At 41.4% G+C, this 13,618-nt stretch overlaps 1 protein-coding gene and 1 long non-coding RNA gene across 3 annotated transcripts in view; both read right to left on the bottom strand.

Annotated features, from left to right (window-relative positions):
* The window catches only part of LOC311287787 (uncharacterized protein), a 449,286-nt gene that overhangs the window by 276,672 nt on the left and 158,996 nt on the right, over positions 1–13,618 (bottom strand). The gene's annotated exons all lie outside the window — the stretch shown is intronic.
* On the bottom strand, positions 1,325–2,571 carry LOC311275600. The gene is made up of 4 exons (XR_014624956.1): positions 2,215–2,571; positions 1,907–1,972; positions 1,722–1,809; positions 1,325–1,416 (listed from the first exon to the last, which is right to left on the bottom strand). It is a non-coding gene; the product is annotated as an uncharacterized lncRNA (long non-coding RNA).

Here is a 13,618-nt window from a genome sequence, read left to right as displayed (position 1 = left end):
TGAATCTAATCTAATAAAAAAAAAAAATCTAAATGTGATATATTATAGGTGCATTAACTGATCGCTTTAATTTGTTTGGATAATTTCACTTAATGTTTCGTGTATATTCACAGGCAGTGTCAAGGCTGCTTTTAGAGAGACTCTTGTCGTGACTACAGGAAGCCATGCAGCGCTTGCCTCTGGACCTGGAGTATTTATATTTTATTTGCACAAATGGCTTGACATTGATCACTGCACACACAAGTCGTGTGCATATGCCTCAAGAGGTAATGCAGTCTCTTTCGCACCTGTGTTCTGCACTGTCTAATCGACTGGACACAAGACGTACCTCTTCAGTTGTTGTGGGTGAAATTGCTGGACCAAGGGGATGTCCCCAAACTAATTGCATCTGAGCAGCACCTCAGACATTTAATTGAACTTGGTCTGACTGTACCTTGCATTTCTAAACTGCTTGGCATGTCAACACGAACCGTGGAACGAAGAATGCACGAGTTTGGCATTACAGTGAGGGGAACATACAGTCACCTGACGGACGAAGAGCTAGACAATCTTGTGGTTACAATCAAAACAACATCACCACACTCCGGTTACAGAATGATGAGAAGACACTTAAAAGCTCTTGGTCATCGAGTCCAGTGGAGCAGAGTCTGGACCCTATGAATGGAGTTGATTCAGCTGGAGTCCTTGCTAGGATGTCACAACTTGGACATGTTGTGAGAAGATCCTATTCGGTTCAGGCACCTCTGTCCCTCGTGCATTTGGACACCAACCACAAGCTGATCAGGTTAAATTGTTTTTGTAGATGTTACTTGTACATCAATATATTTTATTATGTTTTCAAAACTGTTTAGGTACCTGTGTGGATAAGATGTTCTTTTGTTATATTCAGATATGGCTTAGTAATATTTGGGGGCATAGATGGCTACTCAAGAAAGGTAAGTGGTAGATTCTATAGTCATTAAATAAGTGTAAAGATGTTGTAGTCATACAATTTTGTAGATGCTAATAACTTCACAAAATGTGTTATTCATCAGGTCATGTATCTGGGGGCTGCAACCAACAACAGGGCAGAGACTGCTCTAGGTTTCTTCCTTGAGGCAGTAGGGAAGCACGGAGTTCCCTCACGGTATGTACATATATCTAATATATCTAGCATAGTCTTAAAACCCTCATCAAGCATTTAAACTTAAACATTAAATTTACTGAACTTTCTGGCCAGGCTTTCTCAAGCCAACATCAGAGATGTTCTTGTCGTTTTTTTACTATCTGTCTTAACATGTAGGGTAAGAGCAGACCAAGGAGTAGAAAATGTGGACTGCTTGAGCCCCCTCTCTAGAAGATTGTCCCGTGAAACAGATGCGGAACTGGTTTTCTGAATTTACTCGGCTAGCAAGCAGCTTCAGAAGATCATCTAGACTGTGTCAGGAGATACTGAGATGGTAACCAACATATACACTGTAACACTCAGTGAAACTTTTTTGAGTCAGTACTAAATGAAGAGTTTACCATAATACTTGTTGAGAGCTTGAATTGCCTGTATTGTCAGTAATACAAGAAGAATCATCATGCATAAAAGAGCTGTGATCTGGAGACTCCACTGTAATGTGGACAGAATTTTTTTTTTTTTTTTCAGTGGCACGTGCAGCATTAAAGCATTTGTGGTTGGTTTATAACATATATTTTTTTCAAGAAATATGTTTCTTAAAGATTGTGTTACTCACATAAATTTTGTTCTCCACATAGGCTGGCATGTAGTTCAAGACTGTCCACATGAAACTTCAGTTGACATATTGGGCATGGTAAAACAGACTACAAACAAAACCAACAACAAAAAAGTTAAATAATATAAAAGCATGGGTTAGAGAAAAAAATGTATTAGGGCTAGATAATTTCAATGTCACATTACCTCAGATGGAGAATTTTCTAGTTTCATCTCATCCAAATTGCTTTCTGAGACAAACTGAACATCTGTCTGCTCCAATAACAGAGAAATTAAAACAAAGTAGCTCATCATAAGCATGTGATCAGCAATCTGCTGACATAAAGATACACTAAAATCTTTTGGGATCCTTTTGAGCTGAACAAAGTAATATATCTATTATTAAGTCAACATGGAATGTTAAATTAAAAACCAAAAATTAAACATTTAGTCAAAATGCATGCACCAAAACCATCATGAAACCAGCAAATAATTAAACAGCATTAATCCAGTACCTCTTCATTTGAAGATGTTGAATCATGCGACTTGCAAACCTGAATGTGGAGCGCCAGCACCTGCAGGGGCATGCTTTTGTTGCACATTTGACAAGTAGCCTTAGGCATTTTTTTTATTATTCTCTGGCATCAGTGGGGAGAGGATTAAGGTCAATTTCCTCTTGTAGAGGAACTACATACAGCATAGTCTTTCCAGATGCAGAAGCAGATTTGATTTGGGACCCAGTATAACCTTCTGAGTCTGGAGGAATAATGTTTAGCCGTCTTACACCGCATCCCCCTATAAACAAAGATCAAATTAACATTACTCAAGTGGTAATTAGTCACCAGTAGCCTTGTAAAGCATCCATCCTCCCCTCAAACCCTCCATTTTTGGGAATGCTTCATACAGCATGCTGGAAAACTATTGGAAAATGTAAAGAAACTAAATGTATTTTTTTAATATTTGTACAAGAACTCATGATTCTAGGGTAACACTTTACTGTAAGGTTCATTAGTTAAAGATTAGTTAATGTATTAACTAACATGAATTAACCATGAGCAGTACTTTTGTTACTATATTTACTAATCTTTGTTAAAGGAGTCATAATGTAGAAATTTCACTTTTCCATGAGAATCAATGTATGTTATGATTGCATAATGATTGTACACTGGCCGGGAAGCCGATATTTAAAAGTGAAGCGTTTGTTTACCTCGGGGTTTGTAAAATAGGCCACGTGCACGCGCACGAAAAAACGAGATTTTGATTTCTTCCCCTTCTTGACGTCAAGACGGGGGAGGATATACCAAATATGGACACCGCAAACCTATGCCGCGGGAAGCCCGCCCCTCTCCCCCTCAGATTCAGTTTAGTTGACTCGAGAAAGATGGAGAAATCGAGTGCACACCTGAGATGCTCTGTGGGTGACTGCCACAAACAACATGCAAATGTGTTTTATCTACCAAAAACGGACGAAACTATCAGGGAACAGTGGAGGAAATTCATTTTTAATGACGCTGTCCCAACAACTCTTTCAAGTGGCGTATCGTTAGGTGTGTGTGCTAAACATTTTACACCGGAATCTTTTACAAATTTGGGGCAATATCAGGCGAACTTGGCCTCGAGGCTCCGTTTGGGAAAAGGTGCCATCCCAACCATCAGGGACTTGCCAGAAATTGAAAAGGTAAGACTGTGTTTTTATTGCTATACTGTGGTTAACAAATAGCAGCTAACTGCTAATGCGGCTATTGTATGTAACGTTACCTTCGAGGTAAACACGGGGAATGGACTCTACGAATGCTAGCCACATCTTTCGACTTTGTTTTACACTAGCAGCTACAGTAGTGACGGTACAGGAGTCCATGCTCAGTGGCTAAAACTGTTTAAATGCAAGTATGAAAACAATATATGCACCGAATATTCGGCCACCGAAAATTTTCGGCCGAAAATAGCCCAAAAGTGCATTTTCTTTTTTCGGCCGAAAGACTTTTATCACCGAAACAATACGGCCGAAATGTTGTGATGACGCAAACAGCAGACACCGCGACCTGCACGTGCTTGTCTGAAGCAACATTACATATCTGCGGTGTGGACGTATTTAAATATATCTAAGAGTGACCCACGGACAGCGATTTTCAAAACACAGACATCCCAAGTCTTCCGGAAGTTCCGGGAGTCTCCCGCGTATTGATACCGGCTCCCTAATGCCCGCAAATTAGTTTAAATCTCCCGGAATCGCGAGCGAGCATGAGCGCGCATACGTAGCGCGCGCGGCAGAGAGAGGGAGCGAGAGACCTTTGCGTGTGTGTGCAGAGCAGCCGTCATTTCTCAGAGGTTTACCTGAGCTGTTTATGGTTTTTGCAACTCACGTCCATGAGCATATAACTGCAGATATTATTTTGGGCTATGGCAGTATTGACCTAAAATATCGAAAATAGCTTTCAGTTAGTGGGGCTTCTGTAAGAATGTATATGGCAATGGTGTATTTTTTCTTTTTTCTTTGGTTGTGATTACAATTTCACTAACAATAAGTACCGTCACATTTATTGAGCTATTGCAGTATTTTGTCTATGTTTTTGTACCGCTTGGAAGTAGTAAAATACATTCCTGCAACCAATCAACGCGCCCCTCATTTGCATTATTATAATGACCGTCCACGACAGCCAAAACATCGCATCAGATCTCGCGAGACAATAATGCCTTTAGAAATAAGGGTCTGAGGGGCTCTGTGTTGATTTTTTTTCCACTTTTCTTTTTTAGAAGTGCCTAAAATACTATAATAGAGCATTTGGGTATCCAAGGTAACACAACATTATGACTCCTTTAACATTAGTTAATACAAATACTGCTGTTCATAGTTTGTTCATGTTAGTTCACAGTGCATTAACTAATGTTAACAACATTTTAATAATGCATTAGTAAATGTTGAAATTAACATTAACATTAACAAAGATTAATAAATGCTTTATAAGGGCAGTTCATGATTAGTTCATGTTAACTAATGAACCTTATTGTAAAGTGTTAATGATTCTAGTATAAACTTATATTTTCCAGTTGTACAAAAAGACAGACTACATTATACCTCTGAATGTTTCATGTCCATTGTAATTGAGATAGTCCTTTTTCCAAGCCCTGCTTGAACAAGCTTGAGTTTGTGTGCAGGTGGAGGGGTAGTCTCAGAATGTTTATCCAGAAGATATACATTTAAATCAAAAGGTTTAAACCCTTTTGAAGTATTGGTAAGTGTTCTGGATGCTACATTTATTCTTTTTTTTCCCCCTGCAGATTGCATGTGTTCGGAAAATGCTAGGAAAGGACCTACAAGGAAAATTATTTTATTTAATAATTTTTATTTATTTTTTAACATAAAATAAGTAGGTACATAGTCATACAAATAATTTTGTTTAACTTGGTAACATACATTTTAATTGTGTAGGGGTTTGACTATGTATATGACAGAGTGCCTGAAAATGAAAGCTTTAAAAATATTGGTAAGGGTTTCCATGCTCTGTATGGCCAGCAACATGCACCTGGACATTTTCTGATCAATGGTGCTATTTGTCTGTCTTTGTTCTTGTACCGCTGGCTGCTGCCCCTGAACCTGCACTTGAACTTGTGAACGTGGTGTTACAGGACTCTGATTAAGAGTCTGTGTTAGAGCAGAGATGATGCTCTGTGCTGCACTAATAGTCTAGATGGGATGTACCCAAAAAGTGAAAGTGAGGAGCATTTATGGGTACAAGTCGGGAACCGGCCTACCTTACATATATCAAGGGTGCTGAATCCCAAAAAACTGGTACCCAAGCGAAATTTTTAGTTTTTGACCTTCTAATTTGCATATCAAAATGGCCGCCAAATTGCCTATCTTACTCAGTCGTTGGACCATTTTCCCCTAGTTTTTTTGTAAGTAGGCAATCAAGATGAGGAAATTAAGTTTCTAGATCGATAGTCAAGGGTCAGAGCAAAGATATAATGGAGGCTCACTGCCTTTTTTATGTATGTATATATATATATATGCAAAATACCAACTTTTAAGGTGAAATTAAGCATTATTTGTGTAATTTTTTTAACCCTGTAAGACCCAAACATAGAAAAACCTAAAAAAAAAAATTACAAAAATTTCTGCCTTTGATGCAGAAATTAAAAAGTTTTACAAAAAAAAATGTTTATGTATGTTTTTAGAGAAACGTTGTAATATTGCAACATTGGGCTTAGTTGGGAGCATGATTGTCTGAACAACAATTCAGAACAACTAAAGGTTCATTTGCAGGTTTGATTGCTTACTTGGCCCCATAAATAATGTATACATAACATGAATAATAATCACACATTAGTCATATTTTTTATGAAGTCATTTATTAAAAATAAAATATCAAACAGATAAATCTCTAGCTTTTTCTAGCAACTTCTTCATTCCCCTTTTTCTTTTCATGACTGACTTTCATTGGTTGTGAAAGTCCCAAAAACAGTTCTTGTCCTCTGAAAAGCAAAGGCGAACATCACACTTGCTGCATTGTGTGTTGGTGTATCCTTTATTGCAGTGTCTGCAGCGTCCTCTCCCTGTCTTCTTTGGGAAATGTGCAACTTGGTCCTTGCGTACATCCAATGGAAGGAGTGCACATCTCTTGGACGGTCTCTTCTGAGTATTCAGAGGGCTACTTGATGTCACTGTCTGTGTTTCTGGGCTCCCTTTGCCTGGAGATGGTCATCCTCTCTTTGGAGTTTGGTGTGTTGTGTTGACCAGGATGAGAGAGGATGCTAGCTGTGCCTGAAACTGTCTCCTGTTCATTGTCTCTTTGTTAGACATCTTGAGAGCTTTGCAGTCCCGCTTGTAGAGGAGCCAGGCATTGACCACAGCGAGGATGATGGTGTGCCAAAAGATGTACATGTACCAGCGACAGGATTTGATGGGGAACTTATATTTGGCTGTAAATGAGTCCAACAAATCCACACCTCCCATGTACTTGTTGTAGGCACCAACAATGTAAGGCCTCTCAACTTCAATGTAGGCTCTGTTGACTTTGTCCCAGCGTTGAATCTTCTGCACAGGTTCAGGTCCAGCAAACGATGACACAAGTGTGACAGCTCTGTTGTATATATAGACAGCTCTGTTATAAATATAGAATTCATAGACAATTGGAAAAGTTTTTGGGGCAAACCTGACCTGTTGAAAAGAGATGGTATTCATCCCTCCTGGGATGGTGCTGCTCTTCTATCTAGTAATATGGCTCATAGTCTTAGAGCTCAAACATGACAAATTGGGCACCAGGTCAGGAAGCAGACAGACTGGCTAAACCAACCGTCTGCTAGCGGCCTCGCGTCACCCAGGTCAGATAAATCCCATCACATACAGCCTCTTTCACCTAGCTATCATCATATAGAGACTGTGTCTGTTCCCCGATTTTGGAAATCCAAAAAATGTTTAAACCTATCTAAGGTTAAAAATTTAATTGATGTTCAACAAATAAAAAACAGCTATAATACAGATGAGCAAATGCTAAAGCTTGGGTTGCTGAATATTCGATCGCTTACTTCAAAAGCACTCATTGTTAATGATATGATTTCAGATAATAACCTAGATGTGCTGTGTTTGACAGAAACCTGGCTAAAACCAAGCGATTACATTACTTTAAATGAGTCCACCCCGCAATATTACTGTTATAAACATGAGCCTCGTCTGAAACGCAAAGGGGGTGGTGTTGCTTTATAGTAATATTTTCAAAACCACTAAGAAATCAAGTTTCGAATATAATTATTTTGAAGTGTTAGTGCTTAATGTAAAAATATATAGTAAAAATGATAAATCACGTTTGAGATTTGTGCTGGCTACTGTATACAGGCCACCAGGGCACCATACAGACTTTATCAAAGAATTTGCGGACTTTCTATCAGAGTTAGTATTGGCTGCAGATAAAGTACTAATTGTTGGTGATTTTAATATACACATCGATAATGAAAAAGATGCATTGGGTTTGGCATTTAAAGACATTCTGAACTCAATTGGAGTTAGACAACACGTGTCAGGACCTACTCATCGTCGTAATCATACTCTAGATCTAATATTATCACATGGAATAGATGTTGATGCCGTTGAAATTCTGCAGCAGAGCGATGACATCTCAGATCAGATCATTATCTAGTCTCGTGTAAATTACATTTAGCCAAGGCTGCAAAGCCGACTCCGTGTTACAAATATGTTAGACCTATCACTTCTGCTACTAAAGATTGCTTTATTAATAATCTTCCTGATCAGTTTCATCATTTTAGCATCCCGGATAGCTTAGAAAAACTTGATATTGCAACAGAAACTTTTAACTCTCTCTTTTCCAGCACTTTAGACACAGTTGCTCCTTTGCGCTTAAAGAAGATTAAAGAAAATAATCCAACGCCGTGGTACAACGAGCACACTCAGGCCCTTAAGAGAGCAGCCAGAAAAATGGAGCGCAACTGGAAGAAAACAAAATTAGAGGTATTTCGCATTTCATGGAAAGAGAGCTCGATTGCTTACAGAGAGGCTTTAAAAGCTGCTAGATCTGCTTATTTTTCAAACCTATTAGAAGAAAATAAACATAATCCTAGGTATTTATTTGAAACAGTTGCTAAACTAACGAAAAAGAAAGCTTCAAACACAGAAGGTTCCAAGCAGCACAGCAGTAATGACTTTATGAACTTCTTCACTTATAAGATTGATAATATCAGGGATAAAATTATAACTATGCAACCGTCTACTACAGTATCGCATCAGGCAGTGCATTGTAGTCTCCCTGAGGAAAAATTTGATTCATTCATTGCTATAGGAGAGGAAGAATTTACTAAACTCGTTAAATCATCTAAATCTACAACATGTATGTTAGACCCTATACCGACTAAGCTACTGAAAGAGATGCTTCCAGAGGTCATAGATCCTCTTTTTAATATCATTAATTCCTCTTTGTCTCTAGGATACGTACCAAAAAACTTTAAGCTGGCTATGATTAAACCGCTTGTTAAAAAAATTCAACTTGATCCTTCAGAATTAGTCAATTACAGGCCGATCTCGAATCTACCTTTTCTGTCAAAGATACTAGAAAAGGCAGTATCTTCACAACTATGTTCCTTTCTAGAAAGAAATGATATCTGCGAGGATTTTCAGTCTGGATTTAGACCATACCATAGTACTGAGACTGCTCTCGTTAGAGTAACAAATGATTTGCTCTTATCATCCGATCGTGGTTGTGTCTCTCTATTAGTGTTACTCGATCTTAGTGCTGCGTTTGACACCATTGACCACAACATTCTTTTAAATAGACTAGAAAACTATGTTGGCATTAGTGGAATTGCACTAGCATGGTTTAAATCATACTTATCTGACCGTTATCAGTTTGTAGCAGTAAATGAAGAGATGTCTTATCAATCACAAGTTCAGTATGGTGTACCACAGGGCTCAGTACTAGGACCACTGCTGTTCACTCTGTACATGCTGCCATTAGGAGATATCATTAGGAAGCATGGAATTAGCTTCCACTGTTATGCCGACGATACTCAGCTCTATATTTCTTCAAAACCTAACGAAACTTACCAATTCACTAAATTAACAGAATGCATAGCTGAAATAAAAAATTGGATGACTCGTAATTTCCTACTTCTAAATTCTGAAATAACAGAGATTCTAATTATTGGACAAAAAAACTTCCTCACGTAATAACCTAGAATACTGTCTAACACTTGATGGCTGCTCTGTTAAGTCTTCGTCGTCGGTTAGGAACCTGGGTGTGCTCTTTGATACCAATCTTTCATTTGAAAGTCACGTGTCTAGTATCTGTAAAACCGCATTTTTCCATCTTAAAAATATATCTAAATTACGTCATATGCTCTCATTGACAAATGCGGAACAATTAGTCCATGCGTTCATGACCTCAAGGCTAGATTATTGTAATGCTCTACTGGGTGGTTGCCCTGCACGCTTAATAAACAAACTACAGCTAGTTCAAAACGCAGCAGCTCGAGTTCTTACCAGAACCAGGAAGTATGAGCATATTAGCCCGGTTCTGTCAAAACTGCACTGGCTCCCTATTAAACATCGCATCAATTTTAAAATATTGCTGATTACTTACAAAGCACTAAATGGTTTAGCTCCGCAGTACTTGAGCGAGCTCTTAACGCATTATACTCCTTCACGTCTATTGCGATCTCAAAATTCCGGCCAGTTGATAATACCTAGAATATCAAAATCAACTGCTGGCGGTAGATCCTATTTCGAAGACCGCCCTAAAGAGCTGCAAACCCCTGGTTAAATCTATCAATGTATGGTCAGAAGACAGCGTAGAAGCACTGAAAGACTGTTTTTATGCACAGACTGGGACATTTCTTTAGTTTTTCCTCAGAAGTTCCCACAGATTACATACAATTCTGTTCTGACGCTGTGATCCCAAAACGGAATCTAAAAGTCTCCAATATTAAGCCTTATATTACAAAGGAGGTAAAGGGTTGTATTAAGAGCAAAAAAACAATCAGGCATTTAGGATTATTGACCACTTAAAACTTAAAGGGACACTTCACTCATTTGCATTAAACTTTGTATCGTTAGAAACCCAGTCATATTTTTGAATGGTCGTGCATTATTCCCTCATTTTCCCCTGAGACGGGAGAAATACGGATTTCAGTGTTGCAGTTCCTGCTTACAATGTTCTTCCATATCATATTGAGTACCCTCCGCCTGTAATGTTGCTGAGGAAGACAGACGAAGACGAGGATCTAAACGCAGGGTGATTTAATAAAGTAACACAAAACAGAGAACACAGAACTCAAAGAACAAAAGAACAAAACCTTGGGAATCACAGAGAAATACAACCATTACACGTACAACAACTGACAAAGTAACAAGTGAAACACAAGGGCTATAAATACACAGGGACCAACAAGCTAAACAAGATAACAAGGGGGTGTGGCTAATTAGAAACACCTGGGAAGACTAATAAACTAGAAAACTACAAAGGACTACAAAACATGGCACAGAACAGGAAATAACAAGTCCACACAAGACAAGGGGAACACAAGACAGGAATCATGACAGAGCCCCCCCTTTAAGGAGCGGATTCCAGACGCTCCACACACAAAAATAAATAAAGGTCAAGGAGGGTGGTGGAGCAGAGGTGGAATGGGGGAGGGATGGAGGGCCAGGTCCGTGGAATTGAAGAGGACCTGGAGACTGCGGCAAGACGGGAGGCCAGGGCAGAGCAGGCTGTGCAGGCGACCAGGGCGGAGCAGGCAGTGCAGGAGACCAGGGCGGAGACGACCCTTCAGGCGGCCAGGGAGGAGACGACCCTTCAGGCGGCCAGGGAGGAGACGACCCTTCAGGCGGCCAGGGAGGAGACGACCCTTCAGGCGGCCAGGGCGGAGACGACCCTTCAGCCGGCCAGGGCGGAGACGACCCTTCAGGCGGCCAGGGCGGAGACGACCCTTCAGGCGGCCAGGGCGGAGACGACCCTTCAGGCGGCCAGGGCGGAGACGACCCTGCAAGCGACCATGGCACAGGAACAGACACCGGCTCAGGAACAGGAACAGACACCGGCTTAGGCACAGGAACAGACACCGGCTCAGGCACAGGAACAGACACCGGCTCAGGCACAGGAACAGACACCGGCTCAGGCACAGGAACAGACACCGGCTCAGGCACAGGAACAGACACAGGCTCAGGCACAGGAACAGAAACAGACACAGGCTCGGAGGTGGCCATCTTGTCCGAAGACACTGGCTCGGCGGAGACCATCTTGTCCTGAGACACTGGTTCGGCGGCAGCCATCTTGTCCGAAGACACTGGCTCGGCGGAGACCATCTTGTCCTGAGACACTGGTTCGGCGGCGGCCATCTTGTCCGGAGACACTGGCTCGGCGGGAGTGATGTGAACAGTCTCTGGATCGGCAGAAGTGACGTGAACAGTCTCTGGATCGGCAGACGTGACGTGAACAGTCTCTGGATCAGCAGACGTGACGTGAACAGTCTCTGGATCGGCAGACGAGACCTGAACAGTCTCTGGATCGGCAGACGTGACGTGAACAGTCTCTGGATCGGCAGACGTGACGTGAACAGTCTCTGGATCGGTGGTCTCGGCGGAACGAGATTCTGGCATGGGGGCCTGGGGAATTGAGAGCGCTGAGACCAGTGAAAATCTCGGGATATCGGCTGCTCGGGCAGATGTCAGTGGAAAATCGGCCAGCTTGGACACCAGTCCTCTCCACCCTCGGACGGGTCCAGTGGACGCAATTGTGCTGGCTGATGGTGCGATCTGCGGTTGACCACGCTCCACGGCCGACGGAGCTTCGGCTGTATAGCCCCCCCCCCCAAAAAAAGTCGTAAGGGTGAATCTTCCTCCACTTCGCCCACGGTGAAGGGAGATCCACACAACCGCAGAGCCATATTTATATATTGGGCCAGGGTCCAGCCAGGATATTCCTCCAGCATCATTTGGGCAATGTTCTCGTCCAGCCCGCTCCAAAAAAGGTCCATAAGCTGGGATTCATCTAATGGTGCTAGATGACAGCAAGTCAAAAACTTCTCCACATACCCTTCGATAGACTGACCGTCCTGAAAAATGGAGCAAAGAACTTTCAAAGGATCCTCATTACCTCCTGCTAGATCCATATTTTGGTCAGTTGTTCTGTAATGTTGCTGAGGAAGACAGACGAAGACGAGGATCTAAACGCAGGGTGATTTAATAAAGTAACACAAAACAGAGAACACAGAACTCAAAGAACAAAAGAACAAAACCTTGGGAATCACAGAGAAATACAACCATTACACGTACAACAACTGACAAAGTAACAAGTGAAACACAAGGGCTATAAATACACAGGGACCAACAAGCTAAACAAGATAACAAGGGGGTGTGGCTAATTAGAAACACCTGGGAAGACTAATAAACTAGAAAACTACCAAGGACTACAAAACATGGCACAGAACAGGAAATAACAAGTCCACACAAGACAAGGGGAACACAAGACAGGAATCATGACACCGCCATTGTCGTAACTTCACATCTGGCTCCATAGCGCCTGTTAGCTTAGCTTCCAAACAAGATGGCGGATATTGCTTTTATGGAGCCAGATGTGAAGTTAAGACAATGGCGGAGGGTACTCAATATGATATGGAAGAAGAGGATTTCAAAAGTCTGATGCTCGAATCAGGTGTTTGTGGCTACTTTCACGAGCCGCGATATAGTGAAGAGCAGCGGATGCTGATGGAGGAACAGGAGGCAGAAGACCTGTCGCGGATGAGGAGCCCGGACTGGCTCGAGCTGGGGCGGACTGGTGGTGCCTGTGCTCTCACAGAGATAAAGTCTGTCTGCTACAAAGAGCTTCAACGATGCCTATTTCTCCTGGACGAAATCAGACAAGGACACAGACGTTTGTGTTGGGAACCATCCTAGTTTCGCACCGCACATGGACACCTAAAGACATATTCTGGATTAGTGGGAGTGGCTTGCGGAGATGTGCAATGTGGTGCATTGTGGGAGTTGTTGTCTTCCATACAAATGCACCCTAAAGTTACTTTCTGTCTTTCCTCGGTCAAGAAAGCACCAAATTCAAAATGTATGTTACATTTCAACTACAAATATGACACACTTACCATTTTTTGATGAAGTGCATGGAAAAGCTCATTATGAGCAAAGTAAAGCTAGATGTAGGCCCACAGTTAGATCCTTATCAGTTCACATACAAACATCGGAGAGGCACTGATGATGCAATCAACAGTTTAGTTCACCTAGCTACTAAACATCTTGAGAATTCGAGGGTCTATGCTAGACTGTTGTATATTTTAGTTGGGCCTTTATCACTCTGCAGCCTCACATTCCTTTGGAAACGCTGCACCAGATGAATGTCAACCCCATTGTTATTAAGAGATTCATTCACTCATTTCTGACCAGTCTTTAGTCAACTGGTTAGGGTG

The sequence above is a fragment of the Rutilus rutilus genome (assembly GCF_951802725.1).
Source record: "Rutilus rutilus genome assembly, chromosome: 1".
Taxonomy (NCBI): domain Eukaryota; kingdom Metazoa; phylum Chordata; class Actinopteri; order Cypriniformes; family Leuciscidae; genus Rutilus; species Rutilus rutilus.
The sequence above is the reverse complement of the archived record's forward strand: the minus strand, read 5'-3'. Positions and strand labels throughout refer to the sequence as shown.